The sequence below is a fragment of the Manis pentadactyla genome, chromosome 5 (genome assembly GCF_030020395.1).
Source record: "Manis pentadactyla isolate mManPen7 chromosome 5, mManPen7.hap1, whole genome shotgun sequence".
NCBI classification, from domain to species: domain Eukaryota; kingdom Metazoa; phylum Chordata; class Mammalia; order Pholidota; family Manidae; genus Manis; species Manis pentadactyla.
The window spans coordinates 68,186,500-68,200,469 of record NC_080023.1 but is presented as its reverse complement, the minus strand read 5'-3'; the positions used below and the strand labels follow the sequence as shown (position 1 = coordinate 68,200,469).

The following is a 13,970-nucleotide window of genomic DNA, read 5'->3' as shown; positions in this document are numbered from 1 at the left end:
CTACCACTTAACCTTTGCCTCCAAATCTCCTGTGAAAATACCTCTTGTGGTCCACTCTCCCCAGAAACATACTGGGAAGGGAATTCTGGAAAACTTAGTTCAGGCCAGCCAAGCTGAAACATTTAATTAATTACAAAGCCACCACCAATATCCATGTGTCTGATTCTGAAATACCTGAGATACGGGTAATATGTTGCCAAAAAAAAAAAATCCACTGTGCTCTGGGTAGTGAGGAAAAACCCTACTTCCTACACTGGCTGGTATGGAATTGTTTCCAGAAAGATGCACAAGAATTACATCAGGGAAGACTAGGACATTATAAGGGAAACAAAAATCATGATTCTCAACAGAAGACCCTCAGTCACCAGTGAAAGGCATAACTCTGCTGAGTATATTGTCTTTACTGAAGTAAGATAGATTGTTAGAAAGATTATCAGAATGAAAACAAAGCCATCTATATTTAATTAATTAGAACATCATCCATGCATTATAGTTAACTGAGTTTTTTTTGTAAGTAGCGAGTATAATAAAGGATAGTAAAGTTTAGTAGGACATAGTGGGCAAGAGCCTGGACTCACCACTTTCTAGCTGTGTGACCCTGAGAAAGATATTAAACCTCTGTCAGCCTTTGTATTCTCATTTGTATATTGGCAGTAATAATAGTCTCTTCCTCAGAAAAACTGGACTTAAGAGAATTCATGTAAAGTACTTGGCAGAATATTTGCACATAGTATATTAACTGCTGCCAGTATCATCATCATTGTCATTGTTACTGTTACTATTTCCCTAAGCAACACTTTTTAGGCTAGTTGATTCCAAAGGCTCAGTAATAACTTTGAGGATCCTAATTAGCAGGCCAATTTAGCAGATAGGATCCAGCATTGAATGTTAGGAGAAATTTACTGTACTTATTTTTATTCTTCCTTTGGATTTAAATATAGTTGCCCTCATCTCCTCAGCCCCACCCCCAAATGCATTTCTGTACTTTCCTGTGGAAGTTCTCTTTCCTTTGTCTACTTAATGGGCTTTACCACTTCTCTCCAGCTCTACCAGGCCTTCAGCGAAGACCATTTGAGAGCCCAGGCTACAATGGTTGGAGCCCCAGCCACCCAGCCAGTTCCACAAGGCCCTGTCCTAACCCCCTGTCTGATCCTAGCAGGAACGAGGTTATAGTGATCCATGGCTTCCCTGTAGCAGAGTTTGTTTCGTGGGGCCAGAGAAAAACAGACTAATGTCTGCCCACAGCTGTGGGTGTCATTTTATCACCATAATCAGAAGCTGTTAAGCATTTTTCTGCCAGAGAGAAAGGACTGGATATCTCTTTATCTTTGTTAAACAGTAAAAAACAAAGAATAGAATGTTATTTTTTAATTAAAGAGCTATTCTAACCTCTTTCTCCTGATTATCATTGAGTTTTCATAAATCTTTATCTCTTGTAAATCTTCAGTCTCACTCTCCTCCACACCCCACTCTCCCCCCCACCACCCCCGCTTCCATCTTTAATTAGGTTTTCTGGTTTTTGGCCACTTTAACTGGAGGAAAATCACCGAAGTAGAATTTGGAAATAATGTAGTCATTTCTGGTTTTATTATTCAATTTCAGTATTGATTATATCACCAAAATGTGCTTTCTTTTACATACCTCTCTTTTAAAACAAGATCTACAGACCCAACAATGCAATAATTTTTTCTCCTTTACCAAGCCCAAACTGACTTTTCTCGAAGTACAAAAATCCTCTGCAGTGGAATAAATTAAAGGGATTCTATTCATTGAAAGGTGTGTATGTACTACAGGCCTTTTAACTCAGCTGTGTTTTCAAGAATGAAATAAATGTCCAAAGTATTCTTTCTGCTTTCACCTCCCATCCTGAAAATATTTCTTGAATTCATCTGTTTCATGATGTCCCAACTGCTGCTGTTTTGGTTTGGGATCTGTGTGTCTCTCTCTCGGAACATAGCAATACCTCCCCACTATCCCCAATACCACACCCACACTGAAATTCTCTTCACTGGCACATAGGTTCAGAGTTGAATCACGTTTCCATGACTTTGTTTAATCTGTCCCTCTGCCGAGAATGCCCTTTTAGCAGTCTGCCTGGTGAATTCCTTCAAGAGCATCTTAAACATCACCTCTATTAATCTCTCCCCAGCTTCCTCAGGTGGGATTTTTTTTTAAATTAAGGTGTCATTGATATACAATCTTATGAAGGTTTTTACAGCATTCACCTGTATTATCAAGTCCCCACCCATTGCAGTCACTGTCCATCAGCGTAGTAAGATGCTTTAGAGTCACTACTTGTCTTCCCTGTGAGCCACCTACCTTACGTGTGCTAATCAGAATGCCCCTTAATTCCCTTCTCCCTCCCTCCCCACCCACTCTCCTAAACCCCTTCCCTTTGGTAACTGCTAGTCCCTTCTTAGAATCTGTGAGTCTGCTGCTGTTTTGTTCCTTCAGTTTTGTTTTGTTATACTCCACAAACGAGGGAAATGATTTGGTACTTATCATTCTCCACCTGGCTTATTTCACTGAGCATAATACCCTCTAGCTCCATCATGTTGTTGCAAATGGTAGGACTTGCTTTCTTTCTTATGGCTGAATAGTATCTCATGTGTAGATGTACCACCTCTTCTTTATCCATTCATCTACTGATGGACACTTAGGTTGCTTCCATATCTTGGCTATTGTAAATGTGCTATGATAAACATAGGGGTGCATATGTCTTTTTGAATCAGGGATCTTGTTTTCTTTGGGTAAATTCCTAGCAGTGGAATTCCTGGGTCAAATGATATTTCTATTTTTAGTTTTTTGAGGAAACTCCATACTGCTTTCCACAGCAGTTGCACCGATTTGCAGTCCCACCAACAGTGTAGGAGGGTTCCCCTTTCTCCACAACCTCGCCACCATTTGTTGTTCCTTGTCTTTTGGATGTTGGCCATCCTAACTAGTATGAGGTGATATCTCATTGTGGTTTTTATTTTCATTTCTCTTAGGGTTAGTGATATGGAGCATCTTTTCATGTGCCTGTTGATCATCTGAATTTCTTCTTTGAAGGAGTGTCTGTTCAGATCCTCTGCCCATTTTTTAATCGGGTTATTTGCTTTTTGGGTGTTGAGGCGTGTGAGCTCTTTATATATTTTGGATGTTAACCCCTAATCAGATACATCATTTATGAATATATTCTCCCATCTCAGGTGGGACTTATGTATGCCTTACTGTGGGCTGGAGAGAGCTTGCTTGTACTATGAAAATTAACATACTTGCATTTGTAATTATTTAATTGTGTCCCTGTCCTCCTCTGAACACCTTCTTCATAATTATACCTCTCCTGCTACCCAATACAATACCTGACCCAGGGAAGGCACTTGCTTAATAGTTGTTGAGTAATGTAAATGTAGTTTCCTTTTTTTAGGTGGCTATATAAATAAGAAAAAAAAAGTATAATAAAAAGACAGTTACTTGGATATTTTTCTGAACAAAGTAAAGAAAGCTGCAAGCAACTTGTATGCGATTTTCAAAAACTGGGCTATTCATGCACACCTAGAGGATGAAATGCAGGGCTCCCAAGACACATTTCTCTCCTTTTAGAAATGTATATAGTCTACCTGAATGTACACTAATTTTCATAGTACAAGCAAGCTCTCTCCAGCCCACAGTAAGGCATGCATAAATCCCACCTGAGATGGGAGAAAACATAGTTTAGTGTTGTAAGGGAGCAAATGTAGATGATCAGGTGTGTGCCTGTAGACTATGTGTTAATCCAAGCTAGACAAGGGCAGTAAAACATCCACGTATGCAGAAGATTTCTCTCAGAACAGGGGGGGTGAGGTTCTAAGCCTCACCTCTGTTGATCCCCAATTTCTCACCTGATGGCCCCCCTGTGACTGTGCCTGTCTTAGGTTGTTCCTCCCTTGAGGAATCTTACCCGTCTCTGGCTAACCAGTCATCTTCCGGGGCCATACAGGGAAATGTAAAGTTGGTAAGTGAGAGAGAAGCAATATTGTTTGGAAAGGTTAGCTTTTTACTTCTTTGCATATTTATGCCCTGTGGCTTCTATGCCCAGCATTTGTCTTGAGGTCTCTTTACCACTTGGAAGAATTATGATACTTGGTAATTTCGATAAAACACCATTCTCTTTTATGTCTCTATGAATTTGACTGCTATAGATCCCTCATGTAAGTGGAATCATGCAGTGTTCATCCTTTGTGACTGGCTGATTTCATGTAGCATAATGTCCTCAAGGTTCAACCATGTTGTAACATGTGTCAGAATTTCCTTCTTCTTTAGGGATAATATTCTTTTGTATACATACCACATTCATCCATCCATGGACATTTATGTTGTTTCTACCTGCTGGCTATTGTGAAAAACGCTGCCATGAACATAGGTGTGAAAATATTTCTTCCAATCTCTGTATTCAATCTTTAATGGGTATATATCCAGAAATGAAACTGCTGGATTATACGGTAATTCTGTTTAATTTTTTGAGGAATCACCACACAGTTTTCCACAGTAGCTGCACCATTGTACATTCCCAGGAACAATGCACAAGGGTTCCAATTTCTCTACATCCTTATCACCACTTGTTATTTTGTGGGGTTTTTTTTTACTTTTTTTATTATGGTGAAATATATGTAACATAAAACTTGCCATTTTAACCATTTTTAAGTGTGTAATCCAGTGGCATTAAATACATTCACAGTGTTGTGCAACCATCACCACTCTATGTCTAAAACCTTTTCTTGAGCCCATTGATGAGGTTTTTAAAAGTAAATTTTAGATATAATGACAACTGATCCCTAAATACTTCAGTAAGCATCTCTAGAAAATAGAGAGTTTTTCCTCTATAATACATCATTATCATATAAGCCTTCACTCACATTCCATTGGAGAAAACCTACAGGGACACACTTACTTGAAATGAAGATGGCTAATTACAGTGTAGTTGAACAGCCACTTGCCCAGCTGTAATGGAAGGGGAAAATGGATTGTGGTGCTATGCCAACCCACAGTAATAAAGCAATAAAGGCATAGTTGTTTCATAAAGCAAGAATTTGGGGGTCTGGTGATATTGGGAGTTTGGTGCAGTATCTCAATGATATTACCATGGAGTTAGTTATTTCCACCTTCTACTCTGCCATCCTCAGAATGTTGTCTTTGCATCCTCGTGTTTGTTGTTTCATGGTTACATGATAGCAGCCATAGCACTGGGTATAATATTTTCACAATAGCATCCCAAGTGGGAAAGGAAGAGACAAACCCTTCTCATTTATTACTCAGGAGAATTCCCTTTGCCTCTCATTGCAGGGTGCAATGGAACCTAGAAAGATACTCACCAAAGGAGAATGAGATAGCTATGACTGGCTTAGACCAGTCATGACTTATATACCCTAGGGCTGAACATATTGTGGTGCTGAGTAAAACTAGACCCTGATAGCTCAGAAAAAGAGGAGAAATGACTATTGAGTTGGCAATTATATCTCCCACATGTGGGCAATATTTTTACTATTATTAAAGATATAAATGGACTCTGAGGAGGGTTTTTGGCATAGAAATTCTAAGAATAAATCTAAAAACTACCTAAGAACAAAACACCTGGTCCAGATGGCTTCACTGCAAAATTTTATCAAAAATTTAGAGGAGACTTAATACCCATCCTCCTTAAAGTTTTCCAAAAACTAGAAGAGGAGGGAATGCTTCCAAACTCATTCTATAAGGCCAGCATCACTCTAATAACAAAACCTGGCAAAGACACCACAAAAAAAGAAAACTACAGACCAATATCCCTGATGAACATACATGCAAAAATACTCAAAAAATATCAGCAAACCAAATAAAAAATACATTAAAAAACCATCCATCGTGATCAAGCGGGATTTATTCCAGAGATGCAAGGATGGTACAATATTTAAAAATCCATTAACATCATACACCACATGAACAAAAAAAGGACAAACACCATATGATCATCTCCATAGATGCTGCAAAAGCATTTCATAAAATTCAGCAGCCATTCTTGAAAAAATCTCCCAACAAAATGGGTATAGAGGGCAAGTACCTCAACATAATAAAGGCCTTATATGACAAACCCACAGCCAACATCATACTTAACAGTGAAAAGCTGAAAGCTTTTCCTCTAAGATCAGGAACAAGACAAGGATGCCCACTTTCATTCAACATAGTACTGGAGGTCCTAGCCACAGCAATCAGACAACACAAAGAAAGAAAAGGCATACAGATTGGCAAGGAAGAAGTTGAACTGTCACTGTTTGCAGGAGACATGATATTGTTCATAAAAAACCCTAAAGAATCCACCCCAAAACTACTAGAACTAAGAATTGAATTCAGCAAAGTTGCAGGATACAAAATCAATACACAGAAATCTGTTGCATTCCTATATACTAATGATGAACTAGCAGAAAGAGAAATCTGGAAAAGAATTCCATTTACAATTGCATCAAAAAGAATACAATACCTTGGAATAAACCTAACCAAGGAGTTGAAAGACCTATACTCTGAAAACTATAAGACACTCATGAGAGAAATTAAAGAAGACACTAATAAATGGAAATACATTCTGTGCTCATGGATAGTAAGAATTAATATTATCAAAATGGCCATCCTGCCTAAAGCAATCTATAAATTCAGTGCAATCCCTATCAAAATACCAACAGCATTCTTCAATGAACTAGAACAAATAGTTCTAAAATTTATGTGGAGCCACAAAAGACCCCAAATAGCCAAAGCAATCTTGAGAAAGGAGAAAGAAGAAAGCTGGGGGGATTATACTCCCCAACTTCAAGTTCTACTACAAAGCCACAGTAATCAAGACAATTTTGTACTGGCACAAGAACAGACCCATAGATCAATTGAACAGAATAGAGAGCCCTGACACAAACCCACACATATATGGCCAATTAATAAATGATAAAGGAGCCATGGATATACAATGGTGAAATGACAGCCTCTTCAACAACTGGTGTTGGCAAAACTTAACAGCTACATGTAAGAGAATGAAACTGGATTATTGTCTAACCCCATACACAAATGTAAACTTGAAATGGATCAAAGATCTGAATGTAGGTCATGAAACCATACAACTTTTAGAAGAAAACATAGGCAAAAATCTCTTGAATATAAACATGAGTAACTTTTTCCTGAACACATCTCCTCGGGCAAGGGAAACAAAAACAAAAATGAACACAGGACTACATCAAACTAAAAAGCTTCTGTACAGCAAAGGACACCATCAACAGAACAAAAAGGCATCTTACAGTATGGGAGAATATATTCATAAATGACATATCTGGTAAGGGGTTAACATCCAAAATATATAAAGAACTCACACACCTCAACAACCAAAAAGCAAATAACCTGATTAAAAAATGGGCAGAGGATATGAACAGACACTTCTCCAAAGTAGAAATTCAGATGGCCAACAGACACATGAAAAGATGCTCCACATCTCTAATTATCAGGGATATGCAAATTAAAACCACAGTGAGATATCACCTCACACCAGTTAGGATGGCCAACATCCAAAAGACAAGGAACAACAACTGCTGGCAAGCATATGGAGAAAGGGAAACCCTCCTGCACTGCTGGTGGGAATGTAAATTAGTTCAACCATTGTGGAAAGCAATATGAAGGTTCCTCAAAAAACTTAAAGTAGAAATACCATTTGATCTGGGAATGCCACTCCTAGGAATTTACCCAAAGAAAACAAGATCCCTGATTCAAAAAAACATATGTTCTCATGTAATTGTATATTAATGCTACCAAAAAAAAAAAAAGGACATATGCACCCCTATGTTTATCACAGCACTATTTACAATAGCCAAGATATGGAGGCAACCTAAGTGTCCATCAATAGATGAATGGATAAAGAAGAGGTGGTACATATACACAATGGAATATTATTTGGCCGTAAGAAGAAAACAAATCCTACCATTTTAAACCACATGGATAGAGCTAGAGGGTGTGATACTAAGTGAAATAAATCAGGCAGAGAAAGACAAATGTCAAATGATTTAACTCATATGTGGAGCATAACAACAAAGCAAAATTGAAGAAACAAAATGGCAGCGGACTCACAGACTCCAAGAAGAGATTAGCGATTAACAAAAGGAAGAGGGTGGGGAAGGTGGATGTGGAGGGAGGGAGAAGGGTATTAAAGGGCATTGTGATTACATACATAATATAGGGGGGTCAAGGGGAAGGCAGAAGCATGGAGAAGTCAAGTAGTGACTCTGTAGCATCTTACTACGCTGATGGACAGTGACTGCAGTAGAGTAGGGGATGGGGTACTTGATAATATGGGTGAATGTAGTAACCACAATGTTGCTCATGTGAAACCTTCATAAGATTGTATATCAATGATGCCTTAATAAAAAGAAAAAGAAGAAGAAATTCTAAGAAGATATCAAACAGAAGTACTAGTAGGAGGGATTTTGTTCTGGGGTTCTTCTGTGAATGGTGTGGAGACAGTGTGTTCCATCTATTTCTGAGAAGAAGAATTCTTAGGTACACTAGTGTAAAAGGATTCTTATAGTCCTCTGTCAATTGAATGAAGGTGATTGCTTTTAAAAATCAGGAGAGCATTGAAGAAAAACTAGTCACCCTCATTCCACTAAGTAATCATCATATTCTTTAGGAGATGGTAATATTTTACAGAAATCCCTTACTAATTAATATATTGTCTCTTGCTAGTGCTTATGAAAATTATTTGGGGGCAAAATTGACCTCATAGATTATAAAATATTATTTACATCTGATTAAAGGAAGTCATATGTTTTTAGGGTGACACCAGGTCCTTTGAATTATCATGCATTCCCAAACTTAGGATTCAGGAAAGTAAAAATTTAACTGTCAGCATAGTAAGTTGATTTATTGTAGATTTCCCCATGCTGATTTATATCTGAAAGCCTGTAAACATCTTAGGGACAAAACAAAACAAATAGTTATTGTCATTACCACTTAAAATTTAAATGAATTATAAGATAACACAAGGCCTTCACATTTGCCTATGACACAAATGGAAAATAACTTAAGATTCCCAGAAGGTTAAAAAAAAATCAAGGATGCGCCTGGTTCATAGACACTATGACAGTCTTATTGGTGGGTGACTCATTAATCTTTCCTGCTCCATTCCAGTTGGCCCTGAGAATAGAATGAAAAAATTGCTTTGACAGGTAGCTCATTTCTTGATAAATTTAAAAAAAAACTCAAAAAAACTAAAACTCTAAAGACCCTGAACACTACTTGCAGTGGAATACAGTTAACATTTATTGAAAGGCCATCAAAAGCTAGGCAGGCACTCTAATCAGTGCTTGAAATGTATTACAACCCTCATAAAAACCCTATGAAGTAGGTACAATTATTATTCCCACTTTACTGATGAAGACTTGAGGCAAAGAGAGGACTTAGCAACCAAGGTCATACAACTAAGAGGGGGCAGAGCTGTATTCCAAGCCTTTGTGATCTGGCTCCAAAGTCCATGAGCTATAGTTGACTTTCATCATTACAATAGGTTGTACAAAATCCTTCTAATTCATATTAAGCAAATCCTTTCCATCCTCAGAAAATATTATCTCAACTTTGGGGAAATTTCCCTGGGGTTTCTCACTAATAAAATTTTTAAATCTGTAAGTGAATGACGCAATGGGCTTTATTTTTCCATTTGTAGATTAGAGGAGTTTTACCATATCCTGATAGAAGAGAAAATTTGTCTTCAAGGGTTGTCATTGGTAACAGTGTGCTATATTCTTTTGCTTCAGTATAGTCATTAGATTATACTTTAAGAACCATCTGTTCGGAATTTGATGATGAAAGTAAGAATAACAAAAACCAGACAAAGAAGAAAAAAAGAAAATTATAAACCAATATCCCTGATAAACATAGACACAAAAAATCCTCAACAGAATATTAGCAAACCAAATTCAAAAATACATCAAAAGGATCAACCATCATGACCAAGTAGAATTTATTCCACAGATGCAAGTATGGTACAATATTCATCCATCGGTCAACATCATACACCACATTAACAAAAAGAAGGTTAAAAACCTTCTCAATAGATATAATCATCTCAATAGATGCTGAAAAAGCATTTGAAAGAATTCAACATCCATCATCCATTCATGGTAAAAATTCTTAACAAAATGGGTATAGAAGTGAATATCTCAATATAATAAAGGCCATATGCAACAATCCACAGCTAACATCATAATGGCAAAAAGCTAAAAGGTTTTCCTCTAAGATCAGGAGCAAGACAGGGATGTCCTTTCTCACCAATTTTATTCAGCATAGTACTGGAGGTCCTAGCTATGGCAATTAGACAAAATAAAGAGATAAAAGTCATCCAAATTGGTAAAGAAGAAATAAAATTGTCACTATTTGCAGATGACATATTATATATAGAAAACCCTAAAGACTCCACCAAAAAATGATTTGAACTAGTAACTGAATTCAGCAAAGTGGCAGGATACAAAATTAATACACAGAAATCTGTTGATTCCTCTATACTAACAATGAACTAGCAGAAAGAGAAATCAGGAAAACAACTCCATTTACAATTGCATCAAAAAGAATAAAATACCTAGAAATAAATGTAACCAAGAGGTGAAAGACCTGTACGCTGAAAATTAAGACACTCAGAGAGAAATTAAAGACACAAATAAGTGGAAATTTATCCCATGCCCATGGATAGGAAGCATTAATATTGTCAAAATGACCATCCTGCCCAAAGCAATTTACAGACTTAATGCAACCCCTATCAAAATACCAACAGCATTTTTCAATGAACTAGAGCAAATAATCCTAAAATTCATATGGAACCACAAAAGATCCCAAATAGACAAAGCAATCCTGAAAAAGAAGATCAAAACTGGGGGTATTATGTTCCCTGACTTCAAGCTATAGTACAAAGCCACAGTAATCAAAGCAGTGTGGTACTGGCACAAGAACAGACCCACTGCTCAATGGAGCAGAATAGAAAGCACAGATGTAAACCAACACATATATGGTCAATTAATATATGATAAAGGAACCATGAATATGCAATGGGGAAAAGACAGTCTCTTCGATAACCAGTGTTGGGAAAACTAGACAGCTACATGCGAATGAAACTGGATTACTGTTTAACCCACACACAAAAGTAAACTTGAAATGGATCAAAGACCTAAATGTAAGGCGTGAAACCATAAAACTCTTAGAAGAAAACATAGGCAAAAATTTCTTGAACATAAGCATGAGCAGTATTTTCCTGGGCACATCTACTCAGGCATGGGAAAAAAAATAAAGAATGAGCAAGTGGAGCCTCAGTACAGCAAAGGACACCATCAGCAGAACAAAAAGGCATCCTACAGTATGGCAGAATATATTAGTAAATGACTCATCTGATAAAGGGTTAACATCCAAAATATACAAAGAACTCAAATGCCTCAACAACCAAAAAACAAATAACCTGATCAAAAAATGGGTGGAGGACCTGAACAGACACTTCTCCAAAGAAATACAAATGGCCAACAGGCACATGAAAAGATGCTCCACATCACTAATCATCAGGGAAATGCAAATTAAAACCACAATGAGATATCACCTCACACAAGTTAAAATGGCCACTATCCAAAGAGAAGAAATAACAAATGCTGACAAGGGTGCAGAGATATAGGAACCCTCCTACACTGTTGGTGGGATGGCAAATTTGTGCAACTGCTGTGGAAAGCAGTATGGAGGTTCCTAAAAAAACCAAAAATAGAAATACTGTTTGACCCAAGAATTCCACTCCTAGGAATTTACCTGAAGAAAACGAATCCCTGATTCAAAAAGATATATGCATCCCCATGTTTATTGCTGCATTATTTACAATAGCCAAGATATGGAAGCAACTTAAATGTCCATCAATAGATGAATGGATAAAGAAGAGGTGGTATATATACACAATGGAATATTCAGCCAGAAAAAGAAAAGAAATCCTACCATTTGCACCATGAATGGATTTAGAGGGTATTATGCTAAGTGAAGTAAGCCAGGCAGAGAAAGACAAATATCATATGATTTCACTTATTTGTGGAATCTAAAAACCAAGTAAAACAAAATGAACAAAGAAGTAGTACACTCATAGACACTGAGCGTGACAGATGGTTATCATGGGGGATGAGAAGTGACAGATGGTTATCATGGGGGATGGGTTGGGGTGGGTAAGGTGCATGTGGGGAATAAAAAGGCACAAAAATTCACAATCATAATATAAGTTGGTTATAGGGTTAGTACAGCATGGAGAATATAGCTAATGATTCTGTAACATCTTTCTGTGTTGACAGTAACTGCACTAGTGGGGGGTGAGGATTTCATAATATGGGTAACTGTTGGACAACTGTGTTATATACATGAAACCAATATAAGATTGTATATGAACAATATTTCAATTTTTAAAAACTGAATAATAATATGACCTCAACTATATCAAAATCCCTTTTTTGAATCAAAGTAGCTGGAGTCTTAGGGACTGAAGCTAATGTGTGTTTAAAGTAACATTGTTTGCTTTCATGAGATTGTACATTTTCAAGTAGCCAGGTATTCTCTGGAGCATTTGCAGCTAGAAGACTTACAGATGAACGAAAATGTCAGCAGCAGGAGCCACCACAAACGTTTGATACCGTTCATATGTTCTCTGAGGAAGAACGAAAGCTTCAGAGGAGCAGCAAGCAGAACAGGATCTCAGCCTCTGACTCAAAGTGTTGAAGAGTCCCCACTCTGCAGTCTCGGTCCTGCCACAGGTGGAGTGAAAGAGTGATGGTCACTTAAATTTGGGGAATGATATTTATTGGAAGAAAAGAGCACATGATGGAAATGTGCAGAGTGTTAGCAGTATTGGCTCTCTAGGAGGGTTTGACCATCTGGATAACAGCCTTGCAAATCATTTGGACAAATGATACCATTTGGAGGATTCTTCCAAACTGAGACTAAATGCCAGAACCCTTTCAAGAAGGTTTATACAATTCTGGCTCTTTTCCTCCTTTTGTCAGAAATTCATTAGGTGACATTGTTCCAGATACAGTTTACCCCTTGGGACATGGCAATAATTATTCTAAGGTTTTTATTATGAGGTATTATTAGAAGCTTAGTATCAGTGGAGTAAATATTACACAGAATAAAAAAGTATAATTCAGAATGCAAAGATGAAATTATCTTAGGACTGTAGGCTATTCTTTCTTTCTCCCCCTCTTTCCTTAAGAAGGCAAGGAAAAATGTACTCTCCTAGCTCGTATGTACTGTGTTGATATAACTCAGGGAAAGACTGGAACTTGTCCTTGCTAGGAAATGTAAGTAAAGTTTGGGTAACACTTTACAATGTCACTGGAAAAAAAATGGGCCAGTTTATTTTAATGGTGTCTGGAAGGATGAAGGCAGAGGACTCTCTCTCTTTTAACTTTTAATTCACAGGTAACACTGAGGCAGAAGAGAATTAATTTAATAGATCTATTCATTCATTCATTCCTTGCAGAGGTACTTCCAGTCAAATACCAGAACATGTCAAGCCAGAGCAGCTCAGAGAGTCTTATGAACAAACCAAATCAAATGTACCTCCTGGCACCTCCAGGAATCCTCCCTCAGCACAGAGTAGAGAGCACATCAGTGCTGTTGCCCTACTGCAGGCTTTTTGGTCTCATTGTAAACTGAGTATGGGCTGAAGGAAGGACAAACAGATTATTTGGACAAGAAAAGAAAAGTGTATGTAACAGAGTCCATTTTTTGATTAACACAGACCTACCAGAGAGGGAGAATGAAGTACAAGTACCAGGATACATCAGATGGGGCATTGGTAGGTTGACGAAAGCAGAAACTGGTCCTGAAAGTGCTTTTTACGTTGATCTTCTGGTCTTGGTGACTCAAAGCTGGGTAGAGGGTGAAACAGGTACGGGAGCTTTCCCCGTCTACTCATGGTTCTAAAGCTCATACTCATCAGTTGC

At 37.6% G+C, this 13,970-nt stretch overlaps 1 protein-coding gene across 2 annotated transcripts in view; it reads left to right on the top strand.

Annotated features, from left to right (window-relative positions):
- TMEM150C (transmembrane protein 150C) overlaps nt 1–13,970 on the top strand; it is a 74,049-nt gene that overhangs the window by 40,565 nt on the left and 19,514 nt on the right. The gene's annotated exons all lie outside the window — the stretch shown is intronic.